Below are 23,837 nucleotides of genomic sequence, written 5' to 3'. Positions count from 1 at the left end.
TCTGCTGGAGAAGGGACAGGCTACCCACTCTAGTGTTCTCGGGCTTCCCTTGTGGCTCAGCTGGTAAAGAATCCGTCCGTGATGCAGGAGACCTGGGTTTGGTCCCTGGGTTGGGAAGATCCCCTAGAGAAGGGAAAGGCTACCCACTCCAGTATTCCAGCCTGGAGAATCCTGTGGACTCTATAGTCCACGGGGTCGCAACGAGTCGAGCATGACTCTGAATGTTCTTGTGGTGCTGGTTATGGCCATTTGTTTTATCACTACATGGGTCTGTTTCTCTCCTTCTGTGCCCATAAGTGCCGGCGTTTTTTGGAAAATGGCAGATGAACAATCATATGATTAAATGAAGACTGACTTGCTCTAATTTATGTTTTAAGTAAATCATTGACAGACTTTGGTATACAAAACATATGTTCATATCGAACCTCTTGAGTCATAACTGATTACTACAAGTTGACTCAACAGCACTGAGGAGAACCATGATGTCTGTGAAATACACTTATATACCATCGGCCCTTCCTTATGAGCATGCTAAAATCACAGAATCTCAGACCTGCACGTGATCTTCAAACCACCTGGGTCAACCTCCGAGAGTCCCAGAGTCTAGTAGGGACTTGAAAGTTATTAATACACAGTGTCCTCACTTTGCATCTTGGGGCATCTCCCTTGTCTGTAAAGGAGCTTGTCATTGATCAGAGTGGTAGCATCCGGCGTAGGAGGAGGAAAAAGAGAAAACAGTCGCTCAGCTGCTCTTCTTGCGCCTTCTGTATTATGCCAGTAGTACCCAGCCTTTTTGATACCGAGGACTGGTTTCATGGAAGACAGTTTTTCTATGGACCAGGAGTGGATGGTGGGGGGATGTTCCAGGATTATTCAGGGTTTTCACATTTATTGTGCAGTTTATTTCTCTTCTTATTACAGCAGCTCCACCTCAGGGCATCAGGCATTAGATCCCAGATGTTGGGGACCCCTGTGTGATGTCATTAACTTCTGTCCCCTGTACAGGTCACAGTGTGACCTAATGCATATGTGAGCAGTCTAGTCATGATCGTGGCTCTTCTGTCCCCTGCATCCGATCATCAGGCTCATTCCTACCCACCAGGCATATCTGCATGAAAAAAAAAGTCAGTCCCAGAGGTCAGTGGGTTCAAAGTCACTTCCACTTTTATTAGGTAAGCAGTGTACTGGCTCCACAAGAGGCCTTTTCTTAGCCGTTGGGGCTCATTCTATTTTGTCCTTAGTTAATGCTAGTTTCTCATTGGTTTGGGAGGCAGAAGTTCTGTGACGGCTGCAGCCTTGGCCTTTAACATCCTTTTTCTTTGGTTTAAAGTTGCTCGACCAATTGGCCTTGGTTACACCATGAAGAAGGGTTTCTTTAATCCCTATCTGACTTTGACTGGGGGTCGATTCACCCACTTTCCTTTCTCACGTTCCCCCTCAGCTGGTGGCTGCTTCTCTCCGGTCTCCCTGCCTCTTTTTCCCACCTGAATTCTCTTTACAAACTTTCCAGGGAACGTTCTCTGTGATTCTGGGCAAAAGAGGCCAGTTACCAGCACTGGTGGCTTCTTCCACTCAGCACCCGGGCCAGCCACTTGGAAGAGGAAAGGGTTTCCTCTTTCTGGAGCTTAGTTTCTGGCACTGGGGTTTTTAGAAAAACAAGAGATCTGTTGCATTGGATTATGTAGGGGGATGACAGAAATGATTAATGGGCTGTCGGCGTGATCTGAAGAAAGATTACCGCAAGTGAATAGAAGTAAGTTGTTTCATGGAGGGGGCTTCTACCCGGGAAGCGAGCCTCGGCAGCGGGGCCGCTTCTGCACCGCCTGCGACCTGAGTGAACCCTCCTTGCTGACACGACGTTGCAGAGTCCTCTGCCAGACTGGCTGCCAGGCTCAGGCTGGCACATGGTCTTTGAACATCCCTCAGTCCCACAGAATGAAAGATACAGGGGTGCTTTTCTTGCTGGTTTGCCAAAATGAGATTTTGCAGGAATCCCTTGGGGGCATCCAGGACTGTGAGAGGCCCCACTGGCAGTGTGGATAGGGGACGTTTTCCACTGGACCTCCCTGGAAAAATGCAGAGTCAGTTACCAGTGATCCGTGCATCCACTCTCTCTCTCTCTCTGGGTTGTCTCGAGAGCTTCACTCAGATACACTTAATTTTCTGTTGTCATTTGGAGTTTGACTTTTGAATGACTGTGTCATGTTGACCCTGACCAGCCATGGTGGATCTCAAGAGATAGGGCACAGGTAGACGTGCGTATCTCCCTTCCCTAAGCTGCGGATGTGTGATTTCATTCAAGAATGTTTTTGTCGCTACCATCATAGTCACTGCAAAACCATTTATGCTCCTCAACATAAGAACACCTAAAGAAAATGCATTATTAGGATAAAATACAAAATGTGTCATGCTGCTGCTGCTAAGTCGCTTCAGTCACGTCCGACTCTGTGCGACCCCATAGACAGCAGCCCACCAGGCTCCCCTGTCCCTGGGATTCTCCTGGCAAGAACACTGGAGTGGGTTGCCATTTCCTTCTCCAGTGCATGAAAGTGAAAATGAAGTAGCTCAGTCGTGTCCGACTCTTCGCGACCCCATGGACTGCAGCCCGCCAGGCTCCTCCGTCCATGGGATTTTCCAGGCAAGAGTACTGGAGTGGGGTGCCACTGCCTTCTCTGAAAATGTGTCATAGCCTCCCTTATTTATTTATTTAATAAGATCACGGGTAGCCGAGCCTTCCTATTTTTTGGAAGACATTTTGTTTTCGTGGCTCTTGCTTACAGACTTAACATCAGCTGCTTGTGGAGGACTGATGGGGGAAGCCACACCCGGAGGGTGCCACTGGCCGTGTCCCTGACTCTGGAGGGCTCCCTTCAGGGTGGTCTTCTGGCCGAATGTTGGGTCCTCCAGTGACCTGGGCCAGACAGGGAGGAGGGGAGACTCTAATGCTGAAGCCTGGCTTCCCTCCTCCCATCCCCTCTCGGGAATACCATATTTGTCTTGTGGGGTATGGTACAAATATTCTCCTACAATCTGCTGAAGACAGACTTCTGCTCCTGGTCTTAATTCATCCATGTGATGCCTTAGTTCATGCCTCTTCCACTTGCCCTGATATTACAGAACAATTTTTGTGCTGTCTGAAGCAAGGTCTTTTTTTCAAAAATTTTAATTTCTTAAAAAAAAATTTATTCATTTATTTGGCCCTGCCGGATCTTAGTTGAAGCATTTGGGGTCTTCGCTGTGTCATGCAGAACCTTTCAGTGCAGCCCCTGAACTCTCTCTCGTGTGCTCAGGCTTAGTTGCTCTGTGGCTTGTGGGATCTTAGTTCCCCGACCAGGGATCAAACTCACGTCCCCTGCATGGCAAGATGGATCCTCTACCACTTTGCCACCAGGGAAATCCCTGAAGCAAGGTCTTAAAGCAAGGATTTATTTATCAGTAGGACTGCATGTGAAAGCCTTTCTCTGTTAGAAATTAGGATAAGTGCTATTTGAGGGTTCATTGCCCAGATGTGAGAAGAACCGGGTTGGTTGAACCAGTCTCCACTGGGGCTTGTCCTTCCCCTAGAGGTGCAGCGCTGCAAGCCAAAGGCAGAACTCTTGGAATTTTTGTTCACTTCTGTTTTGTCAGATAACATAAAGTTGCGTTACTAACATCATGTCTGTGTGTCTATTTTCAGCTGATAAAAAGCAGGAATGCTATAGGATCATGTTGAGGATATTCTGGCTGTTAATTTTAAGACTTTATGAAAGCAAGCCATACATTTTCTAAGGAATCCTGTGGATGTGTATATGAATATATCATATCTTGTTGAAAGCGGGAGTTAAAGGAAAGCAGCCTGTTGAGATCTAGGTCCAGAATCACAGGAGAAAAAGGAAATCTAGGTCCATGTGGTGCCCAGTCAGAAGTAGATGAACAAACATGAGAAAATTTATCTTTTTAGGCTGTCTAAGCATCAGCCTACCCCATGGGGATGAATCCCCTCTCCACGTAAGATGGGTGGTTCTATTCCCCATACTAAAAGAAGAAAGTTATCTTCAGTTCCCTGACACCTGCTATGTGAGTGCTGCTATATGCTGTTTAATTCATTGTTATTGTGAGGAGTTAACTGTGGACTTTTCCTTTAATTTTTCTTGAAGTGTAGTTTTGTAATGAGTTACAATGTTGTGTTAGCTTCAGGTGTATATCAGAGTGATTCAGTTATATGCATATATGTCTATTCTGTTTCAGATTCTTTTCCCATATAGGTTATTACAAGATACTGAGTATAGTCCCTGTGCTATACAGTAGGTCATTGAATGTGAACTTTTTTATAGCAGTCAAGTTCTAAATCACCCTTCTATAGGCTTGAGGGGTTTTTTGTTGTTGTTGTTGTTAGGATAATTAGGGGAGATCTTGCTCATTACTGCTTTTGAGTCTTTCTCTTTCCCCTTAAGTTTTCTAGATTTTTTTTCTTACTATGTTATATTTTCTGAGTTTGACATGTTTTCAGTTAAATTGTTTTTCACTCAAAATTTCAGTCTAGTTTCTGCAATTAAAAGACAAGTTCATATGAGGTGTTAGCTTATTGACAGGCCACATGTAGCTGAAGCATCATGTCTGGAAGAAGCACATCTGTATCTTTCCATATGAGTGGATTTTTAAAATATACATGGCGTCTTATATGCATGCTCGTGATCATTCCCAGTCACAGTCTTTGAACTCTGGGGATAACGAATGGCGCATGTCGTATCCTGTTCACTGCATGTCAGGTACCGTCCTAAGCATGTCATAAATGTTCATTCATTTCGTTCTTACAACAACCTGCAGGTGTAGGTGCCAATGACAGTATTTCCTTCTTTTTACAGATAAGAAAGATGAGCCCATGGAGGTTAAATAAAGGTTAATAATAAGGGGACAGAGCTCATAAGCTTTTAAGAGGCAGAGCTGAGATTTCAACTCAGACCATCGGAATTTAGAGTCCTTGCACTTAACCACTGGGCTACACTGCCTCTTATATATGCCAAAGATGCAGTGATTGTAGTCTTTGTATTTCAAGGACCCTTGTATCCAGGATCCTTGTCCTTAGAGCCAAAGACACGAACTGTGGTCCTTGTATTTAGATAGATAGATAGATAGATAGATAGATAGATAGATAGATAGATAGATAGAGACTCTTCCCAGGTGGCGCTAGTAGTAAAGAACTCGCCTGCCAATGCAAGAGAGGTAAGAGGGTTGGGTTTGATCGATGGGTCAGGAGGATTCCCTGAAGAAGGGAATGGCAACCACTCCAGTATTCTTGCCTGGAGAACCCCATGGACAGACAGGGCTGGCGTGTTACAGTCCATAGTATTGCAAAAAGACTGATTGAAGTGACTTAGCACCACACAGTCACATAATAACTCCAGGAACAACCATATGAGTCACTTCCTATATGTATCTAGATATTATGAATGGGAGTTAAGCCTATCCCAAGATGCTTTGCGAGAAGGAAACCGTCAATATATGGGTAAGAATAATTCTCAGATATAGTCATTATATTCGCAAGAGCTGGAATTAAAGAAGCGAAAGGTGGAAATGTCTGTAGCCTCTTTGTGGGAACATCCCTGACTGTGGGAATCACATGCTTATGACATCCTTGGAATTCAGCTTCATGGTCTGGAAAACCTCAGTGCTTGGTTCTAGACTAAGCCCCAAATTGAGGACTGAGTTATCTTTTCCTGCTTTTGGAGGAAGCTCTTAGATGATGTAGAAAGATTTTCGAGGGGGGGCAGTGAAGAGTGAAAAGAACTAAAGGAAGGAACCATGGAAGAAATCTGTTCTTTTCAGATTTTCTTCAGGTATTTCAAGATGTTCAGAAGAAGGGCTAGGAGTCAAGAAGAGTGACTGTCTACACTGGTAAATTATTACAGACTATCTTAAAGCGATAGCTTTCAGAGGCATTAGCCTAATTTTCTAGTGTGGGAGGGCCTATATTTCTAGTGTATATTCCCATGTCTAGTGCAAACGCATTATTTGATGATAGTTAAAAGGAATTGAATTTTTTTAAAAAAGATAATTTTGTATCTTGATACTTGTATTGTTCAATCATCTGAGTTTTTGTTTTTCTCTTAGGTAACTGTATATTACAAGCCCCAGTATTGTCTATACAAAGACCTAAGGTTGTATCATGGCATAAATGCATTGATTTTTTCATATGATAGAAAATATTTGCTTGACAGTTGGCATCATCAGAAGATTATTTTAAATAGCAAAGATCTCCCAATGCTGTTAAAAAAAAGTTGCACTTATATAGTTGGTTTTTTCTACCAATCTTTCAGGCACTTACTTCTTGTATCAGGGAGAGAAGTCTGTGGGGCATTTTTGATGGATTCCTTATTTATTAAATTTTTACTTGGATCTTTGAAGTTAAAAAGCAATCTATGTCTACCATATATCAATGGGTATCTTCATAAAGCTATGCTTTTAACATCTGTGACTTTTTTTCCTCTTATTTCTTGATTGTAAGAAACCGAAGAATTAATTCTTCAGAGTTGACAGGTCCTGCAATATGATATATAACTTAAAGCATCAATCAACCCCCCCATGAGGTTAAAATACAGTTCTCCACTTTCATGCTGCTAGCTTCTACTTAACACATACAGAATTCTTAGCTTTTAGGGATCCTATAATTTTGAGAAGTGTGAAATGATTTCGCATTGAAACTGAAAAACAACAGCAACTGTAACAGAACGAACCTTTCCATCAGGCATGAATGTGTGCGTACACACACAGACAGCACTGAGAAGCAGAGGACACACACACACACACACACAGCACTGAGAAGCAGAGGGCACACACACACACACAGCACTGAGAAGCAAAGGGCACACACACACACACACACACACAGCACTGAGAAGCAAAGGGCACACACACACACACACACACACAGCACTGGAGAAGCCACAAAGGGGCACACACACACACACACACACCACAGCACTGAGAAGCAGAGGACACACACACACCACACACACACACACACACACACACAGCACTGAGAAGGAGAGGCACACACACACACACACACACACAGCACTGAGAAGCAGAGCACACACACACACACACACACACTGAGAAGCAAAGGGCACACACACACACACACACACACACAGCACTGAGAAGCAGAGGACACACACACACACACACACACACACACACACACAGCACTGAGAAGCAAAGGGCATTTGGGAAACAAAAAGTTATACTGCTGGAAGTTTTCTGAGAACAGTTTGAAAAAATTTCATGAGACCTGGAGAAGTGCCCCTTCTGTCGCCCACAGGATTCAGATTGAATTTACTTTAGTACAAATGCCTACAATGGACTTTTTGTTTTCAGATCGGCCTATTAAAATAGTCCTGGTCATACTGTTTAGCACCGGGAACTCTGCTCAATGTTAGGTGGCAGCCTGGATGGGAAGGGAGTTTGGGGAGAATAGACGCATGTGTATGTACGGCCCAGTTGCTCTGCTGTGAACCTGAAGCTATCACAACCTTGTTAATCGACTATAAAAAAAAATTCACAGTTACCATCACCATTTTGTCTTGAAAAAAATTTTAGGCATCTTAAATGCTACAAAAATGTATACTTATATGCAGAAATCTCTAGGTATATTACATAGGATGCTTAAGATATTTGCCAGTTTATTATTTTTCTATTTAACATGATCTCCAAAACCTTCCTTTTCACAGAGGACTAGCTAACATACTTTCAGAAATACCATAAAGTTCTTTTTCAGCAATTTTTTTCGTAAGAACAATCCATTATTGTACATTGTGATTGTAATTTTTTACAACATAATTGCACCTTCTATTGACATCTTCTCAGGCATTAACTAATTATGCCATTTAATAAAATTACAGTAATTGCATTAAAAGATTATCTGTTGAAAATTTAAAAGGACACTCTTAGCTATTTTAGCATATTTCATGTTTATATTTTCAGTTTCATAATTGAATTGCATTTCCAGACAGAATTCTAGCTATACTGAAATGAAATCAGTTGGTCTTTTGGAGCATCCCAGTTTTGACTAGTAAGCATTTGGTCTTGGTTTTTTAAATTCTGGAACAGCATATGTTGTCATGGCCCTGTGGGTCATCAGTGAATGGTTCTGGTAGGTGCAGCCCCTGATGGGGACTCTTGACTCTACCCACTGCCTTTCCTGCGCTTTCTCTTGGGAGGTATTTGTAAGCACACACTTTTTCACCTTCTCTGAATTTTCTGGTTAGAGACCGTTCTTTGCAGAGTCCAGAGAATTCAGTCTAGTTCACTCTGCCGTCTAGAGATACCCTACTGTTAATTTGAACTTGATCCTGACTCTCAGAACTTAAATCTTAGAAAAAGAAAAGACTTCAGTGACCATGTCACTCTTTGACCCGGGCCGCGTTTCATGGCCTCCTTCAAGATTGCTTGTCTCCCTCCTTCCTGCTTCCCTCCCTCCCTTTCCACAACTGTTGTCTGTCCAGTGTTAGATATTGAGATGCAGCAATGAAATGATCGTAGTAAGTCCTCTGTCCATCTATCCTGGGCTTCCCTGGTGGCTCAGTGGTAAAGAATCCATCTGCCAATTCAGGAGATGCAGAGTCAATCCCTGGGTCAGAAAGATCCGCTGGAGGAGGGCATGGCAACCCACTCCAGTATTCTTGCCTGGAGAATCCTGTGGACAGAGGAGCCTGGTGGACTTCTCTTCTCTTCTCTCCCTCCCTCCTTCCATCCCTCCCTCCCTCCTCTCCCCAGCCTCTCCCAGCATCCCTTCCCCCCCTCTTTTGCTGCTCCCTTGCTTTCTTTCCCTTACCTTCCCTCCAGTGTGTTCCTCTTATACCTGAAACCAAAGTGGTAACCTTTTAATTATTAAAGCACACCGTAAGAAAAATTAAACTTGCCCTTTAGAGAGAAAATTAAGTAATACAAATATTTTTAAACATATGAAGTGAACTACAAATGTGGATAGGAATTATTAGCTGATATAACTATTGGGAGCCTGGGTGTTGCTGCCCTAACTCAGAGAAAAACTTCACTGAAGTGGGTACAGGTGTGCACACACACACACAGTTGCTGTTTCATTGAAAAGGTTGTGAAGGACCTGTTTGAGGACGGGGTTGAAATGCAAAGCATTGTCTTCTGTGTTATGTAATTAATGTTTAAGAGTCAACTATCTCTAGGGCTGATTAATGTGCATGGAAATGCCAAATCATGGAGTTCTATCTTTCAGGCTATGATCGTACTTTTCATGTTTGACCTAATAAATTATGTTCTTTATATCAAAAGGGGATTTTATTTTAATATTTCAGGGTAATGTCATATGCTTAAGAAATACAGTGTAACTTGCTGTATGATTGAAGGATTGTGTTAGGACATTGTGAGCTGTAGACTGAATGACAGAGGCCCAGTCTTTTATCTATGTACCCATCCTTACTGCTTATCTCGGAATTGAGTATACTGCAGGCATCAAATCAATGCTTCTTAGAAGAGTGCTGGAACTCATGCACACCATCTATTATCAGATACTGTCTGTATTCTGACCATAGCAACCCAGTGACCCCACCAGAGGGTAAGATTCAGAAACAGCCAAAAATAGCTTCATTGTAATCTTTTCCGATATACGTTTTCTCAACTTTGTCTCAAGGCTATCCATGTCCGGTGGGGGCTGGTGGTAATTGCAGCTAAATAGCCTTAAGACATCGGTAGGATAATGCGGGGAGGGCAGGGGACTGGCAAATCTCTAACCCAGATCCACAGCCCCTGAATCTGCAGGGATTTTTATTTTTTATTTTTACAGAGCCAAGTGCATCCCCCCCTAATCTGTTTCTATATATGACACCTGGATGTGCAAACATTTTGCGTGATGCAAAAATGGAAAAGGAGATTTAGAAATAAAAGAGAGGGCTTGGGCAGAGAGGAGTAGAGTGCCCGTGTCTCTGAACATGGGACTGATTTCCTGCTTCAGTTCTAACCTGTTGAAGAACCACGCTCAGCACTTGCATTTCCAGCTAATTCGATATTGCCTTTTTGGTGGTCCGAGCTTTGTCATTTGTTTGGAAGCTGTCATCTTTATTAGTGTCTCTGGCTGATCTTCGAGGCTCCCCATTAGGTGGCGCGTGCTCTCCGTTGTCTGGCTGGGCTTGGCGAGCCGCTGGCCCTTTTATTGCTGTGTGATGCGGGCAGCCTGTAATTAGACCCACCACAGATGACAGTTACAAGGGAGCATGGTAATCATTCGAGCTGCCTGATCTGATGTTTATGGAGAGAAGCCTTCTTTGTGGTCTGGTTAGGGTTGACTATATTGTATTGTACTTTTGCCGTTTGATTTATAATTCAGGAAGGTGTGTTTTGCTCCTTCTCTGCTGAGCTTGGAGTCATGTCATTGGCCTTTGAAATAATAGAGCTAATTTTTGGGGGGGATGTTTTAATTGGACTGATACTCTCGCTCCCACTTTTATTTTAAAAGATAGGAAGATAGCTAAATAAAAAAGTCTGTTCGTTATGTCATCATCTAAACCCCATACCTGTTCAATGTTTATTGACTATTTTAGTCTCCTTGGGATTTTCTTATAACTCAGATCCATGCTTTTTGGCCCCTTAAAAAAGACTTGCCTATTTCTGTCCTCGCTTTTTAAAATTTTGGTTTTAACTCACTGCCAGAGATACTTGATTTTGTCAAGGAAAAGTAAAAAGAAAGGAATTCACTCCTTAGCTCGGTTGGTATTAAAGCGAGACACTCATGGCTACAATTTTAAGTCTGGAAAAGCATGGAGCTGTATGTTCTTTCACAGGGGAAGAAACCAAAGGTTTGGGAAAGTGATTTTTCCCTCCTGGCCTTTAGAATGGAGGATTATCAGCCCTGATACCATTTTCACAATGTGTGGCTTGGGTGGTCATAAATTTTGCAATGATGGTTTCATTTCATGAGTATGAGCTGTATCTACACAGTGTCCACAGATTCTGCTATTAAAAGTTCTTTAAAAACACACTTTTCTGCAAGTCTTACCTTTGGAAAATACGCGTCTGGAAAGTCGCTACCCAGAGGGGGTCATATGCTGTGGAGGAACAAATATCTATAACGTTACTTGGTGTGGGCTTAGCTGACCCTTTTCTTGTCTTTGTAAGAAGTTGTTTATTTATTTATTTGTTTTTGTTTTCAGTTGCACTGGGTCTTCCTTGCTGCCCGTGAGCGTTCTCGAGTTGCAGGGGATGGGAGTTGCGCTCTCGTTGTGGGGGCTTCTGTTGTGAGCACAGGTGCTGGGCACGCGGGCTCAGTGGTTGTCACATGTGGGCTCTAGAGCTCGGGCGTCAGTAGTTGTGGTGCACAGGCTTAGGTGCCCTGTGGCATGTGGGATCTTTCCGGATCAGGGATCGAACTTGTGACCTCTGCATTGGTGGGTGGACTCTTACCCACTGGACCACCAGGGAAGTCCTTGACTGACCCTTTCCTTACAGCAGATGAGTGTTCCTCATCAGGGCTTGATGGGGACAGTGCTGCTGCTAAGGGTGAAACTGATGAGGATGATAATCAGTGTTTGCGTGTTCTGGGTGTTTAAGTCGTGACTTCTGCTTTTCAACTTGTTCTCACCTTATTAGACTACAACAACACTTTTAGATTGAAGGCAGGAGGAGAAAGGGACGACAGAGAATGAGTCGGATGGCATCACCCGACTCAATGGACATGAGTTTGAGCAAACTCCAGGAGTTAGTTGGTGATGGACAGGGAAGCCTGGTGTGCTGCAGTCCATCGGGTCACAAAGAGCACACGACTGAGCGACTGAACTGAACACTTTTAGCGAAATATTGTCTCGCATTTGTCTCTTGTTTTAAAGACCAGCAGAATACTAAGTATGAATTTGCAAACAGAAGCATTTCTTCTGCCCTGGTATAAACCAGGCTCATGCACCTATAAACTTTATTTTCAACTATTCCGTAGTAAAAGTGCCTTTCCTCGGAAAGTGTTGAAGGCCTCACATTGAGGAAATTTCCATAGACTGGTTTCTCCTCTGCAAAATAGGAAAATGTGATGTGTGTTTAGCTGTTAAAAAATTAGCCGCCTAGGCCTCAGTCACCTTTGCTGCTTTCTGTAAATTTTGTTTTGCATTTCGTTGGTGATCTTTAAGCTTTTAGTAATGGACGTGTTTCAAGGGAAAAATAACTGATTGCCTGGAAATTTAGTGCATGTGCATGACCACACCCAAGGAAGGAAAGGGGAGGGAACTGGGAAGAGGAGGAAGAGGAGAGAGGCAAAGGAAAAGAGAAAGAATACCAGATAGCCTTTCCATTGTTGGAGTTTACTTAAAGACAGTCCTGCAGGTGGCGATAGAAACTCATAAATGGTAAAAGTCCCAAAGTAAATTTCTGTGCAGTTTCTTGGGGATTTTAATTTTGGTAATTTATTTTTAATTTGATACAGTCATCTACAGGCAGAAATCATTACATTAGAAAAAAAATCAAATATGCATGTTATGTAATCTGTTTTTATACAAATTTTCTCGGATATTCTGTGGCTTGTTCATCTGTATGCACAAAAGATAAGATCTAGGTTACTGCTGAACTGGTACAGATTTTATATGGCAAATAACCATTTTAAGCCTCTTTTTAAAATTTTTTGTTTTACTTGTCTTAACCTGTAGCTAACATTTGATGCCTGTACCATTGGTTAGGTTTATAAAGACATTTGCTATTGAGAGCTAAGTTGCGTAAGTTTAGTGATGTGTGTGCGTGTGTGTGTTTTCTTGTGTGTCATTCCCTCCTCCGGAGGATCTTCCCAGCTCAGGGATTGAACCTGTCTCCTGCACTGGTAGGGCAGATCCTTTGCCACTGAGCCACTTGGGAAGCCCTCTTGTGTGTCAAAAGATAAAATCAATTGCTTCCATAGGACATTTTCTTCCTTAGCCAGTTGTTGAAGGTTAGTTTTAATCTGAGAGGACTCACAGATTCTTTGAAAGCTATTTATTTTGCCCAGCAATAAAAACACAACATAAACAGTTTGTTGTGAGAACACTAGAAATTGTATGCTGCCTCTGATAAGTTGCTTCAGTCGTGTCCAACTCCGTGCAGCCCCATAGACGGCAGCCCACCAGGCTCCTCCGTCCCTGGGATTCTCCAGGCAAGAACACTGGAGTGGGTTGTCATTTCCTTCTCCAAGAAATTGTAGAGTGGATATGATAACAGTTTTTAGTTATTTTAATTATTTCATTTTAGATATCAGGCATTGTTCAAGCAAAGTTAAAACATTCAGTAGATATTTCTTCCCTGCTAGTTAACGTTCAAAAGTTCTTAAATTGCTTTTTGCGAATATATATTTTCATTTGCCATTTTTCCTTAAGTTTGGGTTTGAAGATGCAAACTCTGAAGTGATTTGCTTAAACATAAAGCTAATTTTCAGCTCTCCTCTTTGCATGTAGCCTCATTTAAAAAACCTTGGCAGTGCATATTTTCAAGGGGAACTGCCTTGATTCCAGAAAATGTAATTATTTTGGTTTAAATGCTTTAGGCTGTAGATGTTGAGTGTCATCAACAGACAGCTATGATAGTCTCGAGGAAATTGTGCGAAATTCAGTCTTTGTCCCTCTCCTGAACTTCGCTAAGTCTTGTGGTGAAGTTCAGAACCAATAAGGTCTTGTATGCTGTACCTTTAAATACAGAATTTCTTAGAAGGAGGGCAAGAGAAGAGAAAAGAAACCTTCTAGCCTTCTTACATTCTATTTCAATTGCTATTCCAGTTACTCATGAGGATAGCAAGTCAGACTCTTGGAAATCCTATTTTTCTGCTTTCACGTAAAGAATATGCAGTTCTTTGCTCTGTTAGCAACTGACCACAAATCTAATCCATTAAAAAATACATCGTGGTAAGCAGTTCTTGAAAATGTTTGTAATAAATGGTAAAAGCCAAGCTTCTACTGTGAGATTAGCAGTTGCAACAGGATGTGTTCATCAGGAAATAGGTTACGGTCTTAACAGTGTGTCCTGCCGTGTAACCTGCAGGATAGACGCTGATTTAAAAGCTTGCAGTGTAAGGAGTTTATTTGACTTCCTCCCTTTGCTTTCTTTTGCGTATTACAGTGTTGTTATATGTTTTTCTCTACGAATCTCTTCTGAAGTTCATATTATAGACAAAGAGCATCCAGTGCTTTGGAGGTTGTCCCCCGCCACACACACACACACCCACACACACACACACACACCCACCCATATAAGACAAATTCACTTTTACAGAATGAACTCTGTAGATTAAGAAAAAATAATGAGAGAATGGTGAAAGATGATTTTCCTGATGTCTAGACTCACCCTTAAACCACACACCACCCCCATCTTAAAGATGCAGGAAATACTGCTATGGATTATGGTGATTTTCCTGCTTTTTTGATTACCTTCCAGTGTCGGAGGCAGTGGACAGTCGTGCTAATGAATAATACCTTCTACGTGGATGATACCTATAGTCACACGCACGCAGTGACTAAGAGATCAAATATACTGGCTAAAAAGCCTTAGGGAAGCATTGTGTGTCTGAGGTCTGATCTATTGTCTGGGAGGTCGGAGAGTGTTAATGCACTCTGCAAAGATTATACTCCCTCTCTAATTGCTCCAACACTTCCTTAAAGGATTTAAACAGTCAGGAAAGGTGATGCTCCTTGTCAGTTTTTGTCTTCTGCCTGCAGTTGAAGTTTATCTGTCTTTCCTCTGAGACCACTAGATCAAGTAGCCTCGCCAGTGTCAAAGGCATAAACTCTGAATTAAGAGTGAAAGCAATGAGAGATGTTATTTACAGCTCCATTATGACTTGCTCTTTAAATGCTTTGCATTCCATCGCTGGTGTTTACATTGTGAAAACGAGAGCATATCCGTGTTCAGGAAAGGGGGGCTGAAAGAAGTCCGAGGCTTCACTTTGACTTTTGATCAGATTTGTTTTCATAATCTTTTCTCAATGCCATAAGGGCCAGTGTGGCATTTTGCACTGAAGTTATTTCCAGTAAAGACGGATGTAAAGAATAGTGGACATTAGCATTTCCTCTCTGCCGCTTCCCCCACCAACACACAAACACATACACACACTCAATTGTGAAATACTTATCTTGAATTAGGCACATACAAGACTGACCCACACATAGACCTGATAACTTTGTCCAGAACATCATTGGAAATTTCATATGTTGCGCAAAGATATTTTTTAAAACCTCACCTTTCTGCATTAAAGGACGCTTCCTTATTCTTGGGTGGTGTCCGAAAGCTGAGATCATAATTTTAATCAGACTCCTGTGTCTCTTACATTGCTTTCATTTTAACTCAGCATTTCCTAAATAACACCGAAAAGCTTAAAGGAAGCTTTTCTCAATTCTTCCATGATGGGAGTGCAGGAAATCCTAGGGTTCTGTATGTTGCAGGCACCATATTGCACTCCTTAAATTCATAGTCAGCCTTGCTGGAGGAGTAGGGAAGGCAAGCTTGCATTTCACCCTGAGCATTTTCTGCCCACTCTGTACAGTTGCATCATTGAGAGAGAAGAATTCCTCTTAGATCAGTGCAGATTGCTAATATATGTGGCCTAGAGCCTGCAATATAATATTTATGTTGCTTCCAGAAGAGACTTGGGAGAATTCCCTGTAAATCGAGATGGTAGTCTGAATGATGGCTGTAGATGGATTTTTTTTTTTTTTTAAAGAAATCCTTGTTTGTCCCACGGGACTTTCACACTTTTCAGCTGACAGCGCTGTATTTTACTCATATTGTGTAAAGCTGTCAGTGTACGCGTTACGCGAGTCTCCTGAAGCCTCCGAGCAGATGACGAGAACTATTGCTCGAGGGGGAAGCAGCATTCGCATCAATATCTTCAGGAGAGAATTGCTCCCGGGTCTCCCGTGCCTGCTCCTGCGTGGACTGTCCCTCGCACTTCTTCTTCCTGTATGTTCCCTTGCACTGTTGGTAGATTAAACTGAATGTTTCATCTGTATATAAAAATTAAAAATTCAAACAAAAATCTGGCCCACATGAAGAACAGGCCCTTTGGGCATATGGTTCATTATGCATATTCGTTTAATTACTAAAACACTTGGGATGGCTTTCCTGCCCTTGCTTTCAACTTGCAAAGTTGGATCTCTTCTCTTGCACAGAAAATGTAGCCCAGGATTCTGTTTTGAAGGAGAAAAAGAAAGGGTGGAAGGGGAAGAGCCTTTGAAGAAATTATTACTGGAATTTACCAAAAGGTGATGCTCAGTATGAAACCAATGGGAGTCAGAGTCTATCTCTTCTTCTCTCCTGTTTTCATCCCTTTCTTCCTCTAATTTCTCCCACTGGCCCTGTAGGCTAGCTTTACTGTGGTTGGTTTATATGAACACAAGCAGGGCAGGAATGTAAGACGCAGGGTTCAGGTTTCAAGTACATTCCCTCTGAGCGACTCAAGTCTCATGATGAAGCTGTCTAAGTTTTATTGGTTAGAAAGGCCGTGCTGTGAAAGTGTGACTTTAATTGATTTTTCAGGGCAAACAGGTGGCGATGGTTTAGACATGCCCTAGCCTCAATGCCACTCCTAATTTGGAGTGGCGCATATAATAGCTTTATTAAAATAAACAATCTCCTGGCTTCGCTTTTACCTGAACATCTGCCTCTTGGATTTTAAAGGGCCTTGTAAAATAGTTTCACTCTGCGCTTAAATGGATCCGATCCTAAAAAAGCTGAGGAAGACTTATTTTCTATTTGTGTCATTAAGCTTATTATTTTTTGTTTGAAAGGAAAAACATTGAAATTCACACGGCATCTTTAAATAGGATTATGCTTGTTTTAGGAATATGGGTGCTTGTTTTGGGCACATTCGCTTCCATGATGCGACAGATTTTAAATGTAAGAGGCCAAAAATTGAACTTGTACTTGCTGGGCTTTGATTTGAGCTATTGTTTTGGTGGGCAGAAGCTTGTTTGAGTGTGAATGGTATGTGTCTATGTATGAGTGTGTGTGTATGTATGAGTGTGTGTGTGTGTGTATGTATGTGTGTGTGTGTATGAGTGTGTGTGTATGTATGAGTGTGTGTGTATGTATGTGTGTGTATGTATGTGTGTGTGTGTGTACGTTCGAGGGTGTGTGTGTATGTATGTGTGTGTGTGTATGTATGAGTGTGTGTGTATGTATGTTTGTATGTATGAGTGTGTGTGTATACGTTTGAGGGTGTGTGTGTATGTATGAGTGTGTGTGTGTATGTATGAGTGTGTGTGTGTGTGTGTGTATATGAGGGTGTGTGTGTGTGATGAGGGTGTGTGTGTGTGGATATACATGCTGCTGAAAGACCATATTTTAGGTTTCTTCCCAGTTTATAGTGATGCCCAGTGTTGACAGAAATCTGTTTGGATTAAAATAAACTCAGGACTCCTGAGAGCATTTTTAAGGGAAAGGAAGATCCAAACTTGGCATCCTTTTTATTGTTAGTGGCTCTGAAACAAGCACAATTTTCTTTTTGATTAAGCAAATAGGTAGTTGATCCGAGTAATGGGAGACCATCCAAGACATTCTTACTCCATTCCCTAAAGGAATTGTCCTTTGCTATGAAGAGCATCACTCACTAATCCCTGTTGGAGGCTTTCCGAATTAAGGCACCTTAGTCTATTTTAAGCACATTGAACACGTACAGAGCTATTGCAGGCTTAATGTGAATGTATTGCAACCCTGATTCATTTTAGTGCCAGAAATAAAGCTGCAAGTGGAGGAACTTAATACAGTGAACTGCTTTATTCCATCACTGTGCTAATGCTAATTAGATACACTAGCTTTATTACCTGGAGCATTTTTCCTGTATTCATTCTGATCCAATCTTTCTATGAATATGAAGGAATAAGTCTTCAGCGTTCAGTTGAAGTTTTTAGTCACAATTACAGCTTGATGTTCATCTGAGCAAAGTCAGCGAACACTTGTAGAGAATGCTTTGTCTACTTAGCATACAATTAGAGCCCCATTGGACTTCTCCCACCGAGGGTGCCCACAGTGCCAATAATTACGCCTCTGAAATGAGCGAGACACTTATCGGTACATTTAATATAATTTTTTCTTGACCTCCTTGAAATGCCCAGATTTATGGGGAATAAATAAATGTGTGATGGTTTTTTTTCCTCCCTCCATTTAATCAGAGCAGATATTTTGCTGATGGCTTTGAAAGATGTGTTTACCAAAATCAGACTTTCTACTGCTCAATTACCAGCTTTGGCAAAAACGCATAATGAGGAATTTATTATCTGGTTCTAGATATTATGATCATTATGGAATTATCATTCTAGGGGAAAAAGCCAATAGTTACAGCACATTACATGTTTTTTTTTTTTCTTTCATTTAACTTAGTGCTTTTCTATTTTTAAACTAGTTGTCTGCCTTTGTGAGTAGCATGGGGATTTTTATTAGGCTATGGGTACTTGTTTGACTTGTTCCCATTTATGTAAAATCATCAAGAAATGTAAAGTGTACAGTAGCTGGTGACATGATGGGATTTTTATAAATACTTTATATTTAAAAGAGGGGAAAGATGATGTATTTAGTAAGAAACATGTTCATAAGTGCAAGTTAGAATTATTTTTTTTCATGTTTTCAAAAAATCCCATTACACAGTCAAGAGGGGAAAATGAATGTTAACAAAAACTCTCTATCTAGAAAAATACAGTCTAAAAGTCTTTAATTCATATTTAATATTAGTATTATGTGGGCTTTCTATGTAGAGATGTCCTCTTAAATCAGAATGGAATAAGTTACATTCTTCATAGAAATATTCAGTTAATGTAATGTGACATTGGCAGTTTGAAAATTACATGCATTGTTTATTTAAACAGTTATAGAGGATAACTAAAGCAAGAAACACATAATACAGATATCTTTCTACAAAAGTATTGAGAATAAACTTCCCCTTGTGATTATTCTTACCTAAATCTAGAGTTAATTGATGGAGTTTTGTCACTAAGATTAGGCAAGATAAGATACCTAGTTTTTCTCCCAATGAACTGACCAGATCATGTATGTCTTGTAGAAATAAAGGCAACACCAAACAAGTACCAGAAATGGTATATTCCAATGCCCAAGAAAATAGGCAGTTAATCAGTGTTGATCTGGTAAACTTCCTTGGTGTATTGGGCTTCCCTGGGGGCACAGCGGTGAAGAATCTGCCCACGATGCAGGAGACGCAGGTTTGATCCCTGGGTCAGAAAGATCCCCTGAAGGAGGGCTTGACCACCTACTCTAGTATTTTTGCCTGGGAAATCACATGGACGGAGGAATGTAGTGGGCTACAGTCCATAGGTCGCAAGAGTCAGACACAGCTTAGTGACTCCACCATAACCACCACCTATGTGCTATGGTAAGCTAAGCCTATGTGCTATGGTAAGCTAAGCCTGACGTAGGAATCCAGGTTGAAATACAAAGGCTTATTAGAGGACAGAGGAGAAAACTGAGGGTCTGAGCAGGAAAGGACATTTTGAGGTTTGCCGAAGTCGTTCTTCTTCGGTTGGTGCTATCTTCCTCTTACGTCTTTCTAGGTGGAGACTAGGCTGGGAAGAACACACTCTCTCCTAGCCCACTGCTTCCTTCCAAAGATGTGGAATTGTTTTTCTGGTCAGTCTATCAAAAAACCTTTCCCTAGGTGTGTTCACATCTTTTGCATTTTACTACTTTATTAGTTTTCTACTACTACAAGTCACCATACACTTGAGTGGCTTAAGACAACACAAATTTATTATCTTCCTCTTCTGGATGGAGGTCAGAAACCTACATGGTCTCACTGCACTAAAATCAAATGTTGGAGAGGCTGTGTTCCATTCTGGGAAGAATATGTTCCGCTTAGTTTTCCAACTTCTAGAGGCTGCCCTTGGCTCATACCTTCTCCCATCGTTAGATGCAGCAAGGTCACAAGGTTCAGTCCTTACATGGCAGCACTCTGACCTTGCTTCTGCCCTCACGTCATTTCCTGAATTATTTTCTGCCTCCATCTTCCACTTTTAAAGACTCTTTGATTATATTAGACTCAACCAAATAATTCATGATGATATCCGTGTGTTAATGTCAGATGATCAGCAGCCTTAACTCCATCAGTAATCTTCATTCCCCTTTGTAGTGTAACACAGTCACGGGATCTGGGGAATAGGATGTGGATATCTTTGGGGTACCATTATTCTGCCTATTACAACCTGTTATGACTGCCTTCTATTCATGTTGCTTTCTTGTAGATAAGGGTTTCTGAAGCAAGTACTGGTTCCTTGCATAGAAATTAATTTAGCATATGTTTGGGAGGAGGGAGGAAGAGTTTATATATTATGGAATTTTAATCTGAGATTGGCTGGGAGGATTGTAGTTACAAATATACAGAAGTCACATGTGATTAGTAACTTGAAAGATTGTTGGTGTTTCTGACTTGCTCAATCTATTTCCCTGTGACTGATAGTGTATAGCTGGGGGTGGCAGGTGGGGTCAGACATCTAGCAGGGACCTGTGTCCCTCTCCACACAGCAGATCTTGGGTATCAGAACCCCAGCAGAGAGAGGAATAGATGGGCTAAGGGGACAAGGAGTGACTTAAAGATCTGTCTATGACTCAGAAGTGATTCCTGGTAAGTGAATGTTACTGGGCATAAGATCCATGGCATTTCCATACCTGATTCCCTGCAGTGAATCAAAGTCTAATCCATGTTTAAAAATGAAAGTGGCTCAGTCATGTCTGACTCTTTGCGACCCCAGGGACTCAATAGTTTACTTTTTCCAGGGGATCTTCCCAACCCAGCGATTGAACCGAGGTCTCCTGCATTGCAGGCAAATTCTTTACCAGCTTAGCCACGAGAGAATCCATGTTTAAAGAACTGAAACAGGCTATATTCTTTGTATAACAACACCCTTCATCATCCCAGAACGGGGATTTTGCCCATTTGCCTTGGCCATTTCTGTTCATAGAATTTTTCTGTTTCTCATTTCCTTACCCTGTTCCCATCAGTGTTACCCTGAGGACGGCCAGTGCATAAAGAAGCCTCCTGTAGTGCAGGAGATCCGGGAGAGCCAGGTTCAATCCCTGGTTCAGGAAGGTTGCCTGGAGGAGGAGATGGCCACCCACTCCAGTATTCTTGCCTGGAAAATTCCATGGACAGAGAAACCTGGCAGGGTATTGTCCATGGGGTTGCAGAGAGTCAGACACGACTGAGCACGTGGCACACACATAAACATTTCCATAATTAAGGGCACTTCCCTACTAAAACGATCTAGTTAAGTATTTGGTCTTAATATTCTCTTTAAAAATCCGTTAACAAATTCCCATTTAATTTAGGATCACATCTTCAACTTGCTACCATGACACACAGGTCTTTCCACAAACTGGGCTATGTTTTCCTTCTCAGTGCCTTGTTCCCTGTGTCTCAAGGAAAGTTCTAGCATCATGAAAAGCTCATTTGTATTACCCCTTAATGTGCACACACCCCCAGCTGTAGCCCTGGCAACCACTTACCAATCATCATAATTTTGTCATTTCTCGACTGTCATACAGAAGGAATCTTGTATTAGGTAACCTTCGCAGATGCATTTTCCCCGCTCATTATAATGGCTTTCAGATCCGTCCAAGTTGCACGCATTAGTAGTTCACTCCTAGCTTGAGTTTTTGAAAACTCCGAGCGCCGGGTAGCATCAAACCTCATCCTAATCTCACATGAAAACAGCTGGAGTTGGAGAAGAGTTGCAGTCTGAGTGCACCCGGGTCGCCACCACTCCTTCTGGTCTGACACCCGGGCTTCCTGTACTTCATGTTTTACCCTGACCCCTGTGGGCACCTGGGTCTGTAACCCTGGGCAGAGCTTGGGCACTTCAGGCATGTCTGACTCTTGTGACCCCGTGGACTGTAGCTGCCAGGCTCCTCTGTCCATGGGATTTTTCCAAGCAAGAACACTGGAGTGGGAGCCGTTTCCTAGTCCAGGGGATCTTCCTGACCCCACATCTCTTGCACCTCCTGTGTTGGCAGGCAGGTCCTTCACGGCCGCACCACCCCGGAAGCCCCCTTGTTTACTTCCACCCAGCTTGAAAAATGAAAGCTCTTACGGCTTTAGAAGTCTGCCGCTTCATACTTCAGGATCAGCCTCCGCCTCTTCACTACTGAATCCTTCTTGCTTTATCCCCAGAAATAATAGTGGCCCTGAATGTTGTGTCATTTACTCATTGTGATGTTACCAACTTTGCATCTATCTTTGAACAGTGTAATTCAATGTTGTCTGGAATCATGTAACACTTCCAGGTCTTTCTCTGTGACTTGCAAATCAGTTCACTCACTTTCTGACCTGCATCCATGTGGTCAATATGTGACCTTCAAGTATTTTCATTCTATATAATATTTAACTTGATACCTAAGTTATTTACCCATTCTACTCTAGAAGCACATTTGAATTGCTTGCAGGCTTGGTTGGGAGTTTTGATTGGTTGGTTGCTAGTATTCTGGCTGCTATGAAAAGTGTTTTTGTAAACATTGGACATTTCATCTGGTGGACATGTGCCATGGTTCAGAGCAGTGGCCCCCAGGATGTGGTGCTGGAAGGGCAGAGACACCATCACCTAGGAACTTTGATGAAGTGAATTTCTGGGCCCCTACCCCAAACCTGCTGAACCAGGAACTTAGGGTAGAGTCCAGAGATTTATTCTATCTACACCAGTCCTCTGGCATTTTTCCTGCATGCTAAAGTTTGAAACCCGCTGTTCCCAAGTTTATACCTAGGAATGAATCTGCATATCATCTGATATATGTATTTTGCTTAATTCGTTGCTGCCAGCCATTTCCCAGGTTACTGAACCATCACCATCCAATAAAACTTATCAATGCTCTGCATCTTAGAAAACTCTTAACATGCTGTAATTTCAAAATTGTGTCAATCTGATGAGTTAACTCACACTTTGGTGTGATTTTAATTCCCATTTCCTTCATTACTGATAATATTTATACGTTTGGGGACTTTTCTCCTTTTGACTAATTTTCTCCTCCCTCTTACCTTTTTTATTGATTTGTAGAAGTGTTTTATATAATCTAGATAGAAATTGTAATAGAAATATCTTCTCCAATTTTGTGGCTTTTTTCCCCACTGTGTTTTTTGATGAACAAAATTCTTATATTTAATGTCAAATTTATTATTTTTGATATGGCTTGGGCATTTTATGTCATTACTGAGGGATTGTTCCCAGCCTAAAAGTCATCAAGATGCTCTTTACATTATTTATGGTTTTACTTTTTATATTAAATTTTTAAATCTGCTGTTAAGTAGATTTCATTTTTGTATTCTGGGTACCAACTGATCCAGTACCATTTCTTAAATATTCTGCTTTTCCTCAGAGACCTACAATTCCACAAGATCATAAATCAGGTCACCTTATACAGGTGGACTTGTCCATTCCATTCATTGGCCTCTTGTGTACACCTGTACCAGTGTTACACAGCATCATTTGAATTTAGCATTGTCCTTCCCAATTTGTTTTTGCTCTTCAAGAATGCCTAGGCTCTTCCTGATGTTTTGGTTGTCCACATAACAGAATTGACATGTTGTGTTTCATAGAAACAAAGAACCAGACCAAACCAGTATAGAAAATTAAGTCAGAATCACAATTATTGAGTTAGCTTTCAAAATCACACCATTAAAAAAGAACAGCAAAAGGAAGCCAAATTAACTAGAAGTAAAAATAAGAGAAAAATCACTGAAGTAGAGTATATGTGTAAACGGAAAGGAAAAGCAGAGACTTTCCTGGCAGTCCAGTGGTTAAGACACCATGCTTTCCACTGCAGTGGACACAGGTTCAGTCCCTGGTTGAGGAATCTGTATGGCTAAAATAAAATAAATAACAATTAAAAGCTGTCTCTCAAAA

The 23,837-nt window shown here is 41.7% G+C and overlaps 1 protein-coding gene across 3 annotated transcripts in view; it reads left to right on the top strand.

The window, feature by feature from the left end:
• MCTP2 (multiple C2 and transmembrane domain containing 2) overlaps positions 1–23,837 on the top strand; it is a 269,217-nt gene that overhangs the window by 186,449 nt on the left and 58,931 nt on the right. The window lies entirely within an intron of this gene.

The sequence above is a fragment of the Capra hircus genome, chromosome 21, assembly GCF_001704415.2.
Source record: "Capra hircus breed San Clemente chromosome 21, ASM170441v1, whole genome shotgun sequence".
Taxonomy (NCBI): Eukaryota; Metazoa; Chordata; class Mammalia; order Artiodactyla; family Bovidae; genus Capra; species Capra hircus.
The sequence above is the reverse complement of the archived record's forward strand: the minus strand, read 5'-3'. Positions and strand labels throughout refer to the sequence as shown.